The sequence below is a fragment of the Protopterus annectens genome, chromosome 7.part1, assembly GCF_019279795.1.
Source record: "Protopterus annectens isolate FY-2018-M chromosome 7.part1, PAN1.0, whole genome shotgun sequence".
NCBI classification, from domain to species: Eukaryota; Metazoa; Chordata; order Ceratodontiformes; family Protopteridae; genus Protopterus; species Protopterus annectens.
Genome location: NC_056740.1, coordinates 262266717 through 262281993, shown reverse-complemented (window position 1 = coordinate 262281993; position 15277 = coordinate 262266717).

Sequence of the window (15277 nt, the reverse complement as noted above, 5' to 3'; positions counted from 1 at the left end):
GTGACATTTCTGGAGGAGTACTAGACTGTTACATTCTTTTGTAAGATGTATCATAACTTCTAATTTTATTATGAACTTACGTACTTCTTAGTTAAAACTGAAATTCTGTGTTAGCAGTTGTCTTAAAAATTAAAAAAATCATGAGTGCATGCATGTACTTGCCACAAACACATTGTGTGTGTATGTATATAGACATATAAAGAACAGAATACTTTGTCCAGAGAAAACTTGCTAATTCCTTTCTGCTAGTAAATGCAGGCATGATGGAGTCAGATGCTGTCCAACTATTAACTCAACTAATTCTAATAGAATTTATTTTTATTTCAGCTAATAGAATTTCTAACATTTTATTTGAATTTCTTGAGAATGTAACCTTTAAAATATTTTGGTCTCGGCAACATAAGTTGATTTTCAAAACTTTTACTATATGATGAGGTGGTTCTCAGGTTTAATTATCCAGAATAGGTGAAGTAATTACCACAGCCAGATTAGGCAAGGTTCTGATTTCACTTTGCTACCTACCAATGCCATGCCTGACACTCGCTCTACTCAAATTCTCAAAGGCAGATTTATTTGGTATCTTGATACTGATGCAAAAGCTTAGTATAACACTTCCCTATACTCTGTCTTCTAAGGCCTTGGGAAGTTTTTCATATTGTGTGGTAGTTGCTTCTTTTGGGAGACTGTATTAAACTTTTTTTCACAAGTGAACAGAAGCTATAAAGCAAAACTTTTGTCTGCTGTGAATCTCTCATAGAATGCTATTGGCAAATGCCTGTGAGGTGTTGATAACAATGAAATTGTTAAACTGTTCCCTGCTTGTGCTAAAATTATTCTTGTAAGTTATATATTTTGTTTAATACATCAATAGTATGAAGAATAGTCTCATTTTATAAGCCTTTCTCCTGTTATACTCTATCTACCTTCTGTTTATTTTCAAATGCTGCTAATCTATAGCCTTATTCTCTGTTTAAATACAAGTGATATTTCAGATATTAAGAAGCTATTCTGCTGTTTTACCCCAATTTCCCATTTAAAGACGTATGTCTCCAAAAAATTGTAAAATTCCTTAATTTTAGTAGTGCTTTAGTTAATATTGAACTTGGTTTTGTCTATATCCCCTCATATTTAAAAATGTTCTTGTATTGCCTTTTTTTATTACAAATGTGAAGTATTGCACCTTAAATTTAAGGCATCCCATTGCACAAAACGCATGTTTAGGATACCTAATGTAAAATGTATGTGTTACACTTTGGAGCAAATGTAATTTGAGAATTTCTTAACCTGTTTCAATGGCATAGGTCTGGCAGTTAGCTGGACTATAGTTTAATAGCCCTGAATGCTAGATTGATAGCAAATTGCTCACCTCTGAACCTGAACTTGCCTCATCTGAAATATCTGTCCTGTGCTAATGCAACATTTCTGTAACTAGCTGCTTCATGGTCTGACATTTCTGTAACTAGCTACTTCTTGATCTACTTCCCATTTTGCTTCAAAATGGCAAGTTGTATGTAAAGATGTGGGCCTTTTGTCTAAAGAGTGAAAAATCATCAGCTATCCTATGTACAGTTGTGGACTCAATAATTTAGGCTATTTTATATTGAACAAAATGTAGCTTACTCAAGATAAGAACTCTCAAACTAGATATAGCATATCAGTGATAAAACTGTACTGTAATACTCCCTAAGCAGTCAAAACGTTTGTCTGTATTATGGTGATTTTAATTCTAAGTTGTACCTATTAACAGAGCAGCTGAAGTAACTTTAGTATTTTATTCTTAATGGTCTTCATTTAGTAATACCAATTCCGGAATGAAAAACGGCCACACAATGAAGTCCAAAGATAACTCACTTGATTATTAATCAGGTGAGTTATCTTCTCTTCGGACTTCATGTGGCCATTTTTCATTCCGGAATTGGTATTAGCGTGATTCGTTTTGTTTTAGTTTGTTTCATTGGACACTACCTTTTTGGTAACCTATTTAATAGTTGGTTGTTTGTGATTATGGCTATTTGTGGATGTGGAGTATCTTTGCCTGTTAGTTTAGCATGCTTATACATCATGCACCCCATTGGATGCTGAATGCTGAATGAAAATAACGGTTTCACTCTGAATTACTTTTAGAACTTGAGATTCATTGCTGTATGTAGACTGGTGTGGATCTAGTAAACATAAACACTGTCTCCGGGAGAATTGGACTGGCAGTTTGCCTGCATCCTACCGTTAGAGTTGAAAGAGTTCTTATTTTTGTCCTTTGGATAAATAAGCAGAGATGTCTATTATTGAACCAAACTGATGTGACACTGAATCCCCCAATAATTTTGAGACAGTCAGGAAGGCAGCTTTATCATCTGCATCAATTAGGGCTGTTTTAATAATGGTTTGCTAAAACTGTACAGTCTGTTTTATTTTTTATCTAGAACTGGTTATTTTCAAGTCAGAAATATTAAATTAAAATAGTAAGTGCCAAGGAAGGAACCCTGTGAGACTCCTGTTTTTGAGATAAAGGTTGAAAAGGAATCCTTCCATTCTACAGTTTGTGATCTGTCAGTGAGGCAGCTGTTGAACCATTTGAGAGTAGCACCACCAGTATCTAGTTTTTTAACCTCAGGATATCAAAGGCTTTTGAGTGATCTAAGTAGATCACTGTACTTAGTTTATGCTTATTTAATGTTGCATGTATAGTATTTAGAAATGACAGCACTGCTATCAGAACTGTGGCCTGCTCAAAACATATGTTGGTACTGGGAGAATAGGTTATTTTGTTTTTAAGTGGTTGAGAAGTTGTATGTTGATGCATTTTTGAGTATTTTAATGTGGGAGAGGATTTCAACAAGTCTGTAATTTGAGATTTGGTAATCTGGTCCTCCTTTGTGGGTTGGAGTGATGTAAGATTGTTTCTGAGTTAGAAGTATGAACAAGCTATTCAGATGGCAGCTGCTTTTATGAATTCAGAGGTAGCAGTCAGGGGCTAGCGTGGTAGTTTTTAGTTTCTTTAGTTATGTCTGTGTGTTGTGTAGCTACAGGTTTACAGCTTCCTTTTCTCTAGAAAAAGCAAGTCCTTTTTGTAAATGAGGTCTCAGTATAGCAAGCAACATGCCTCATTTATGATGCATATGTCCCCCTACCACCAGACTAAAACTATATTTTTTTCTGAAATCAAACTATTGTTATAGTGAGACCACAATGCTTAGTTTAGGCTCATATGAATAGGATATCTAACTTCAGCTACTATAGCAATCAGTTATTCCTTCATGTAAAATCAAGTGAGTCCTGTTGATTTTGTTGATGTATTAAGTACTAGCAGTCCTTGTTACAGCATCTTTAATTGATGGCAGGTGTGTACCCAAGAAGACTGAATGCTGTAATTAAATCAAAAGGTGCTTCCACAAAGTATTAGTTTAAGGGTGTGCACACTTACAAAACTAATGAAGCAAAAAGATAAACTACACAACACCAAAGAGGGTCCTTGTCGGCAGAAGCCACACAAATTAATCCTGAACGCGTTTATTAAAATTCCACAGAGCGTTTTCGCCACTGAACACTGTGGCTTCATCAGAGGCAATAAAAAACAGTCGGACAATACTCCGTTTAAAGACATTTTCTAACTTCCTGACTGCAACAACAAGTTTAAGAAACTTTCTTTTATAAACTTATTAGCTTCAAAACAAAAATGTATACCGCAGGACATTGAACCTTAAAAAATCTTTAACAGGAGGTACTAAACAATTACTAAAATGTATATATTTAAAACATATACTAAAAATGCAGGACCACAAAAATAATTACAGATAGATGAACTTTTACCTAAATATTATGACAGAACAAAAAAAAAAAAAGGTACAGTTTTAACCCTATACATGCAGTTTAGTGTAAGACATACTTCGGTAAATTAAACATAAATATGTGTAATTAATACACTGAAGATCCAGTTAAGTTGTGTGGAAAAACACCATAATTACTACCTGATGTAAACAGTGTTTGAACCAACTGAAACAATACATCAATAGCTACTCAGAGGGACTAACACTAACATAAAATATATGACAAGATAGGCTATACCCTATCTAAGATAGCTCTTCAATTTTAGTACAGGAGCTATGTTACAGTTACTATTAAGACCAGGATGTCTAAAGGCATCTAAACGTAGCTGCCATTCCAGCTCCCGGTTTTCCAAAATTAGTGAAAAAGGGCCACCTCTAATTATGGTGTTTTTCCACACAACTTAACTGGATCTTCAGTGTATTAATTACACATATTTATGTTTAATTTACCGAAGTATGTCTTACACTAAACTGTATGTATAGGGTTAAAACTGTACCTTTTTTGTTCTGTCATAATATTTAGGTAAAAGTTCATCTATCTGTAATTATTTTTGTGGTCCTGCATTTTTAGTATATGTTTTAAATATATACATTTTAGTAATTGTTTAGTACCTCCTGTTAAAGATTTTTTAAGGTTCAATGTCCTGCGGTATACATTTTTGTTTTGAAGCTAATAAGTTTATAAAAGAAAGTTTCTTAAACTTGTTGTTGCAGTCAGGAAGTTAGAAAATGTCATTTCCTGGTTTACAGGATTTAAACGGAGTATTGTCCGACTGTTTTTTATTGCCTCTGATGAAGCCACAGTGTTCAGTGGCAAAAACGCTCTGTGGAATTTTAATAAACGCGTTCAGGATTAATTTGTGTGGTTTCTGCCGACAAGGACCCTCTTTGGTGTGGTGTGCACACTTATGCAACCAGTTTATTGGAATGATTTATTTTTTATATTTTCCCCTAACAGATTTGTTTGTTTTTCAGTTGAATAGTTCACATTAAAGGTGGGAAACGTTTTGAAATGATTTATTGTGGTCACATTTTTTTAGATCACAAAAACCTAGCACTGTACCAGGGGTGTGTTCACTTTTTATATCCACGGTATATATATATATATATATATGTATCAGCTGAAAACACATACTTTGTGTCCAGCTACTTTTAAGAGTTTCTTTTTAATGTCTGGAAAAAAGCCATTTGGATAAATATAGAAAATACCATTTTATCAGCGCATTTAAATGCATCTGAAAAGTACCACACTTAAAACATTTAAACTTTTATGTCCAGAATTAGGGACAAAGCAAACACAGAACTGGGGGAAAATCTCCAAATCAGGAAAATATATTGACTTATATTTTCTTAAAATAATTTCTACCTAATGAAAGATAAAGCCAAAGTTCTTAACACATAGTATAACACAACTCCTAACAGGAAGACACGGAAGAATAAAGAAGACACGGAGTGAATAATTAACTATATACTGCAAAACGCATTCCCTCCAGGAGAGCTGTTTTGAGTGTGTACCTTTAACTCCTAGTGGGTGTGGCTTCAGCCTTTAAAAAATTAAGTTATCACCTTACAGTACTAACAAATAGTCACTGACAGAGGTCATATAACAATGCAGTTGTGTTTGCCAACATGTATGCTTCAAGATAAAATATTCTGATACCTTGTATGTATCATGGTTTTGGAATTATTAATGCAAATTTGAACAGGCAATATCTGACGCCTAGAGGAGCAGTAGGAGGCAACTGCAGAAACGCCTGGAGACATCACTCGGCTGTAATGAGTGAGTCATGCTAGCGTCAGGCTACATCTGCCAAAACAATACTGAGGTTATTTAGATAAACATTAATTTGGGCCATTTTCAGGCAAGACCCACTTCAGATGGCGCCAACTTTTATCTCTTGTGTACTCTCCATCCTTTCTGTAAGAGATTATACACAGTGTTAAGAGCTGGATAAATAGGTAACTACCCTTATTTGATGCTGGAAGATCAGAAGGCTGTGGATTCTATTCCCAGCCCAAAATAGCAGCCCAAATTAATTAATTTATTTATTTACATTTGTTGATCGGGAGTGTCCGACTGGACGTAGGTCCATTTTCAGTGGAGGCCCGGGGAGAAAAGCTCCACGGTTAAAATAAACAGACAGTAGTTACATTGGATTACATAGTGATTAACAATTTAACATAGCAATTAATTACAAACATATTTACAGATGAAGAACATAGTACATCAGTAGACAACTAGAATCTTTATCTGTGAAGTACATAACAGACATTAACAAATGTTACAATAAGAAGTTTCTGCTGTATAAAAAGTACTAGGCTTATGAGCATCTGAGCTTGCTATACTCAAGGTAGTTAGTGGGGTGGAAAGAAAGGTAGTGGTTGGATGGGGTGGGTGATATTAGAGTGGGAGTTGCAAGGGCATAGCCAGCATGTTTTTAGGTGCGCTTTTAGTAAAGTTTTGAAGTGGGTGCATGATGGTACAGAGGTAATTGTGGGTGGGAGGGAGTTCCATAATTTGGCTATAGCACAAGAGAATAGTGCTTCACCAGCAGAGTTATTGGCTTTAATGATCTGCAAATGATTTTTGTTGCTGGATCTTAGTGGTCTGGTGGTGTAATAGGGTTGGAGTAGATTCTGGAGGGATGGGACATTTAGTGGATGGTTTACTAGTTTATGGGTGAGTGATAGTTGATACCATTGAAGGAGGTGAGGGATTTCAAGCCAGCCCAGTTCAGCAAGTGAGAGACAGTAGTGACTACGGTAGAATGCCCCTGTGGCGATTTTGTTATTTTTATTTAAAAATGGCTTTTTAAGTCATAAAATGATTTCACACTCTTGAACAAAAGTTGGAGACAAATGTCTTAGGCTTAGGTCTTTCAGCTTTTCCTGGTTAGGGGTCGCCACAGCGGAACTCTGGTCCGCTAATGATTGGCAGTAGATTTTTATGTGCTGGCTTGCCGGGTCTAACACACAACCTTCAACGAAGGAAGGCCCATTCATGCATGTCGACACACAGAAGATGCTCTAACTGAGAATCGAACGTGCAACGTCTAACTATGAGGAGACAACGCTACCGCAGCACTACCACCGCAGTACAGATGATGAATACCTTGCTGATCCCAGCAGGAAGACAGGACTGATTATAAAAGTTTTATGACAGGGCGAGGTACACACCTACACTGAGGATTAATGTTCCATGTTTCCTTTAGTGTACTTTGTTGTGATCATATTTACTGTACCTTCCTAGATAACAGCAGCAGTAAGCAGTCGTGACACATTTATTTAAAAGAGCTGTTGATGTTCTTCTTCTTAACAAAGGGCCTGAATGTGTTTAAGACCATAAAGAGAAGGATTAGTGTGCGTGTGTTTGTGTGTGTATATTTAAAAGAAATAAACTTTTATTAATATATTTTTCTTATTTGTTGTACTCAACATTTTTCCCAGAACACGAGGGCTGAGTGTAGTAGCATTTCAGGGAGTGTCATCAGCACGACCACTACAGTTCCATTTTTTGGCAGTATTGTCTGTGGGCACCTAAAATTATAAGAAAATGAAAAACATAAGATTAACATTTTTAGCTAGGGTAGAATGCTTGGGCTTACATTACAATAATCTAAAAATAAATAAGCAGGCAGCGTACCGGACACATACATTGTGTTGTTAAATCAGTATCTGTGGTACTTCAGAATCAGACTCAGTACATGTAAAATGGAATGCCTGGAATATCATTTCTGTTGTTTATTGGTCCGGGACTGGTACTCTAAATTAGATTTGCTTAAGCTTTTTGGTTTTGCTCCATATGCATCCTCCTTTTCTGGAAAATTACATAATTGCTTAAAATATTTTGTGCATAGAAATAAGGAAATTACTGCATTTGAGTGCTTGGCTATGACAATGGTTACAGTATGATGGTATTTTGTATGTCTGTTGGGGCATTTTGTATATCTGTTGTGACATTTTGTATCATTTGTGTGCCAGAAATTGATCTCTGAAATAATAGCCTGTAGTTTACATCCACAGAAATCACTAGCATTAAACACTACATGTCTACACCCCCCCAAACACACACACACACACACACACACACACACACACACACACACACACACACACACACACACACACACACACACACACACACACACACACTCACTTAACTAGGTGGTGGCAGTGAGTGTAAGATCATGTGCAAGTTCTTGGCTATTGAGATGTGAAAGAAATACAATAATGTAACCATGGAGATTTATTTTACTTAAACAATGTAGGCTGACAGCAGTTTCTCTGGGTAGGCAGTGAGTTGGACTGGGGTGCAATGCCTGTGTGAATTTATTTATTTTATTTATTTATTTATATTTGTTGACTGGGAGTGTCCGACTGGACGTAGGTCCATTTTCAGTGGAGGCCCGGGGAGAAAAGCTCCACAGTTAAAATAAACAGACATTAGTTACATTGGATTACCTATTACATGATACTACATTATTATAATTACATGATATTACATGAATAGCTGCAGTTCTGTTTTGCTTTGCAAGAGTAATGTCGATTTCACTGAAGTAAGATCGACCACAAGTTCTGAAATCTTTCTATGCTTTATGTGGGGTGGGGGGTGTATACTCACCTTCATGACAGTGTCTTTTTTTTTTTTTGTGCCTTTAACCTGACAAGATCAAGTCATATACTGTGGTTGGGGCTGTGTGTGACTGGAACAAATGGCCCTGATGCTTACTGTTTTAAGTCTAGCTTTGCAAAAGTATAATGTCTGTACTTTAAGATGAATGTACAATAATTAGCAAGCTTGAGTAGTTCATGTATGTTTCGGGTCTATATTAGATCACCAAATGCTTAGGTTAGCAAAAGATGATTAATTGACCCCATGTAAGTGAAAGCTTACAAAACTGAACTGTCAGAACAAATCGCTGTTCCAACAAAAAAAAAAAAAAAAAAAAAGAAAATACTTTAATACATGATATTAAGTGGGGGGCTTCGCCACCCACACCCCCCAATGTGGTGGGCTGTGCTCCCCACACCCCCCCTACTTAAATATACCAACTCCAAGACCGCATTACAGTGCCGAAAACGGAAAACTACCGAAGCAGCCAAGTGAATTCTTTCCCAGGGAAAGAATTCGCTTACATGCCGCTTCGATATTTTGCCGTTTCGGCGTTTACAGCTTGACCAAGTCGCATTCGCTAACCTGCATCTTCGGTCAGCTGATAGGAACCCGTATGTTTCATATCTATTCATTCTCTATACTGAATGTTTATTTAATATGTTGAGTTTTTCTTCCTGGACATTGTTGACAATGACAAGGGATTTTTGTTTTATAAAACAGTGTTGCATTGTGGAAACTCAAGTAAATAAAAGTAAAATACATGAAATGTACTTGTTGACAGAAGCATTAGTCACAGCTTGTAAGTATGCAACACAGCTGTTACTGTTATTTGTATTTTAATCCTGACAGGTAAAAAGCAGCAACTTTACTTAGGTAATGGGGGGTGTTTGTGAATTCATTGAGGTGACTGGCCTTGTTTACTGTCTAAATTATGGCTTTGCAAGATAACTGTTTATTTGGGTGAAGTCAGCTGTTGTGCAAGCCTGTAACTGCTGTTTCTATGCAACAGACTAAATTAATCCAGCCATTAATATTTTCATTTTAATCCAGGCAGGGTCAGCAGATATTTTAGGCTGGCAATTGATATAATGGCTGTTGGCGGATGAAATGTTTGGCACTGTAGTTTTGGTGTAATTCTGGCTTTGCTGAACTAAATGGGGGGGGGGGCTGTTTGGAAATTAAATTAAATGATTGACCCCACTACTAACTGTTAAGACTGCAGCTGGATGGAGTGAGATGGATTGAGTACAAGTGCTGACCTGTGGATAATGGGCGGCACAGTGGTGCAGTGGTTAACACTGTCACCTCACAGCAAGAGGTTCTCCGGTTCGATTCTCGGCTGGGGTGCCTTCTGTGCGGAGTTTGCATGTTCTCCCTGTGTTCGCGTGGGTTTCCTCCGGGTACTCCGGTTTCCTCCCACATTCCAAAGACATGCATCTGGAGCATTTCTCCCCGGGCCTCTGCTGAAAACAGGCTCTGTGGAACCTAGTCGGACATTCCCGGTCAACAAATGTTAAATAAATAATAAAATAATGTTTATGTAAAAGATGCAATTACATTACTGTTTTGCTTTCTGATTTCAGAGGTTCAAGCCAAGTACATCTGGTAGCCTATTGGGATGGGGGACTATCATGTCAGTGTGAGAAAGAAATAACTGGCCTTTTACTGTTGTAATTCTGGCTTTGCAAAACTAATGCATCTGAGGGAGTAAGCAATATGCATACAGGCTGTGACTATTGTCTCTGTGCAGCACATGTATTTTGATGCTGGAAGGATCAAAGCAGAAACTGTAGAGGTGGTGGGCAATTAAATGACTGCCCCTATTTTATTTTTAGTCCTGCAAAGCCAGAATTATTACAGAATGTAAGCTGTGACAGTGTGTGCACCACAAATGCTTTAATATAGTCTTTTAAATCCTGGCAGGGCCAAGCCAGATAGTTGGTAGGTCATGGCTGTGGCAGACTGTCAATGTGAGTGCTCTTTCTGAAGCTGTACTTTAACATGTATACAACAGTGGCACTTAAACCATTTCTGCAATATCTTCATTTCAGAGTTACAACAACTATGATAACCAGAATGAGTGAGCAGAGTGTTACAGTGGCCTATCTGAAATCTATTAATTTTAAAGACTTAACTCTGAATGAAAAGTTAAGAATCAAGAGGACTGGAAGACCCATACCTGATCTGAAGATGGAGTCTCCAGGTACAAGTAGGTCAAGAACATACACACGCAGCTTCAGCAGGTCAGTGTATGACAAACACACCTGGATCTGTGGTTGTGAGGAAACAAACAGCTTGTACTGCTTCCCATGTTTGTTGTTCGGTGGAGAGGATGCCTGGACATCAAAGGGTATGAATGACCTGAAGAGAATGGAAGAAAAGTCCAGAAAGCATGAACAGTCTGCTAAACATTTTGACAACCAAATGAGTCTAGCAGTGTTGGGAACTGTGGATATCAGGTCTCAGTTAAGTAGTGGATACCAGTTATCAGTAGAAAGACACAACAAGAAAGTGGAAGAAAACCGTCATGTTCTATCACTTATAATAGACTGCATCAAGCTGTGTGCTGAAGAAGAAGTTGCTTTAAGAGGCCATGATGAGTCTGAAGAGTCACTGAGTGCAGGAATGTTCCGGAGACTGGTAGACTTCAGCTGCAAGATTGATCAGAAGTTGGCTGAACACTTGAGAACTTCAACTGTTTTTAAAGGAACATCAAAAAACATTCAAAATGAACTCCTGGACTGCATGCTAACAATATGCAGAGAAGAAATAAAAAAGGAGATTCGTACTGCAAAATTTGTAGCAGTAATTGCAGATGAAACCACTGATGTTGCTGGGCTATGGCAAATTGCTGTTGTGTTCCGTTACGTTGTCAATGGACAGGTGTTGGAACATTTTTGGGGATACTTTACAACACCTGGACAGACAGCAGGACATATTGCTGGTGTAATAAAACAACAGTTGAAGGAAGTAGTGGGAGACCAGCATGAAAAAGTGATTGCTCAGAGTTATGATGGTGCATCTGTTATGAGTGGTGTTCAGCATGGGGTACAGGCCATCATAAGAGGAGAGTTTAGATATGCCTACTATGTACACTGCTATGCCCACCAACTTAATCTGGTAATGTAAAGAGCCACACAACAGAATACTGAAGCAAGGACATTTTTTTTAACACTTGGTGGAATTCCAGCCTTTTTTAGTCGTTCAGTTCAAAGACAAGCTGCTCTGGATAGTATAGTATCACTACACATGCCAAGAGTGTCAGGAACACGGTGGAATTTTAACATCTGTACTGTAAATGCAGTGTATGAGAACTTGGAGTCGCTGTCGGAGTGTTTTCTTTATTTGTACAAGTGTCCTACATCTGCTGCAGCAACTGTACAGGAAGCAAATGGGCTACTGAGAACAGTTGAAGATGATGAATTTAATTTTGGCTTGCTGTTTTCCATCGTATAATGCCCCATGTTGACATTCTGTACAGGCAACTTCTGTGATGTACCACAGAAGCAACCGCTGTTGAAAAGGATGTGCATACATTTTTTAATGAAAGTGACGGTGTCAGATCGAGTATCGATGGCATTGCAGAACAGTATCTACAGACAGAGAACATCCTGTCAAGACATAGACGAGGGCCATCAGCTTCCCAACCACTGCATGAGACATTTATTAATTGCTGCAAAGGAAGTGTGTGATATCATAAAGTTCCAGGCAACATCACAATTACAACAAACTGGCCATCTTCAAGCTTCTCAGTTACTTCTGCCTGAAAAGTTTTCAACATACATAAGAGAGTTTCCAGAAAATCTATTCACAGCAACAATAGACAACTACCCATTCCTGTTGAGGGGACAACTTAGAACAGAATTTGGAGTGGTGTATCAATGTGAAGACTTTGCAGCAACTGGCAGTGCAGTCCAGATTTTAAAATTCATGGTGGACAACTCCTTAACCAGTGTGTTTTCACAGATTTACAATGTGTTGTTAATTATAGCCACCACACCAATGTCAACTGCTGAGGCAGAAAGGTGTTTCTCAACATTGAAAAGAATTAAAACATTTATTTGTAGTACAATGGGGCAAGAAAGATTGAATGCATTGGCTATGATTTCCATAGGAAAGGAGTTAACGCGGAGTATAACTAACTTCAACCACAGAGTTATTGATTTGTTTGCACAAAATAAAGACAGACGAATGGACTTTATCTATAAGTAACAAACCTGAAAAATACACAGAGGAACACAATAGAGGCACTTATTTGGTACTATACTACAAGCACTTATGTAACCCAGCCACTAGGGATGCACACGCCAGTGCATTTCTTCGTGCCGGTCCCAATCCCAGATAAATGGGGAGGGTTACATCAGGAAGGGCATCCAATATAACCTCTGCCAAATGACATATGCGGACAACAATACAGATTTCCATACCGGGATTGGTCGAGGCCCGGGTTAACAATGACCACCACCAGTACTGTTAGCCAACAGGGAGCTGGCAGAAATTGGGCTACTGTTGGCTGAAGGAGAAGAGGGGGAAGGCATACCCAAAGGAGAGATTGTGTTGATTTGGACATGTGCCTGAGGAGGGATGCTGGGTATATTGAGGAAAAGGATGCTAAGGATGGAGCTGCCAGGGAAGAAAAGAGGAAGGCCTCGTAAGGTTTATGGATGTGGTGAGAGAGGACATGCGGGTGGTTGGTGTGATAGAGCAAGATGCAGAGGACAGGAAGAAATGGAAACAGATGATCTGCTGTAACAACCCTAATGGGAACAGCTGAAAGAGAAGACTACAAGCACTTATTTGGAACCAGGTGGGGTCACGTGAATAGTATTTGCTTGGGAAACTTTAAATTGTCCCTTTTGAGCCTCCATGAAAAAGGGGGGAAAAAAGAAATCCAGTATGACCTGATGTGTTCCAGACCAGACCACAGCTTCTCCTCAGGTGCAGAAACAGAGTACGAAGTACTGTTTGCAGCATACCGCAGAGGTAAGTGTTCAAACCAACCTGTATATACATGTAACAATGTGTGCTGTGTAGAGTATTCAGCATGCACCATAGTGACTGAGCATTTATTTCATGTAAATTAGTAAGCATGTCCAGCATTGATCCAACTGCACTATAGCTCTATCCCTTTTAGTTGGCCACACCCCTTCATGTTGGCCCCACCCATTCAGCTGTCTCCTGCAGCCCCCCTTTGATTTGAAGTCACCAGCCGCCACTGCTTCTTACAATGACCCTTAGTTGCTCTTGTAGCAGTTTTAATCAATTCCAATTTCTAGACTAACAGCTCAATGTGTTTAGTTTCTCACACTGATGGATTAGGTGGAACAAACTAGAGTTATCCGTGGAGACTTCTTAAGGAGCATATGCCAAGAGCTGGAACTTATCAGATACAGGAATCAAGTTCAAATGGGCCATAGCTGTTTTTTGAGATGACAGTATGGTAGTTAGGCAGAATATTTTTATCCCATATCCACTTGTGTTCTAGGGATCCACAACCATTCATTGCAGCAGGGCCCTGTCTTCTTTAGGCATGTTCCTAGAATCCCAATTTCTACATCACCCACACCATTATATAGATTCCCCAATGTTACCTACACCAGAAGGCTCTCTCTCTCAATATCAGAAAAGACTCTCTCTGCTCAGAGATGTCCAGCAAAGACGGACACCAAATGCCATGCACAGGAGTCAATTGGGTTGCTGCTGCCAAGCACTGTGGAACAGAGTGGGCCAGGCAGTGCATTGTCATACAGTGGTTCAGTGAACTTTTACCTAGACCTACTCCCTCTCACAGCATGCTGACATCACAAGTATGAGGTTAAAGTGGATAAGCTATAAAAAGTGATTTGAGGGTGTGCTTGCCCCAGGCTTGTAGAATGACCATGCCTCCTCTCTCCTTCTCACACACCCAGTTTGGCTATCTCTACATGTTGCAGCCTCTACCAGGTTTCCATGAGAAATCTGCCTGGTACACTCATAGGTTCATAGGTAGGTACTAGGCTATCGGCCCAAGGGCCTACGTAAGCCTAACCAGCAAGGTTCCAAGAAAGTTATTTTCCTGTGCCACTGTCCATCAGAGACACAGAAATGATCCCTGAGGTGTATTTCCTATTTCCCATTCATTCATCAAGATTTTTCTTGAAGAGTGCTAATGGAAGAACTTTGCTTGACATAGATGTGTAGCTTGTTCCAGAGTATAGGAAGTCTCTGGGACAGGAATCTATCCCTCCAGAGTGTCCTGTTTATTGTGGTGACAAGGTTTAGGTCCCTGGAGTGTGTAGCTCAGAGGGATTGGGATTTCTTTAGGTGTAGCATGTCCAACAGCTCTGGGTTTGACATAGCTTTATATGTTAGGCAGAGATCACCTCGGAGTAGGTGATATGCTACAGAGTAAAGCCTCACATGGCAGAATTGCCTATCTTCTGCTGCCTAACCTGTTACTCAAGCTTAGGCCATCTGGACCATAGGCAAGGCTTCATCTCTACACAGCAGCAGTAAGGCGATCTCTTAACCCTAGCGATAGATTTTGGTTAAGTTATACTTCTGCTGCTTCTCCTACTTACAGGGTATCTGGCCATCAAGTTATCAGATGGGCTTCAGCTTCTGATGGGATTTTGAATACTAGTGACTGGCCTTCCATATGAAAGCAAAGAGATACTGGTAACATGAGTTGTATCTGACAGCAGAAACATGTGCTCTTCCTTTAAGGAATAGGCTTTTGCCATAATCAGGCACTAGTCTAACAAAACATACTGGACTAAAGTTTTTCCCTACCCTACCCTAACCTCAGCCTCCCTAATATTGTAATCCAACAGTTTAAGTCCATATATGTTGCTTAAAT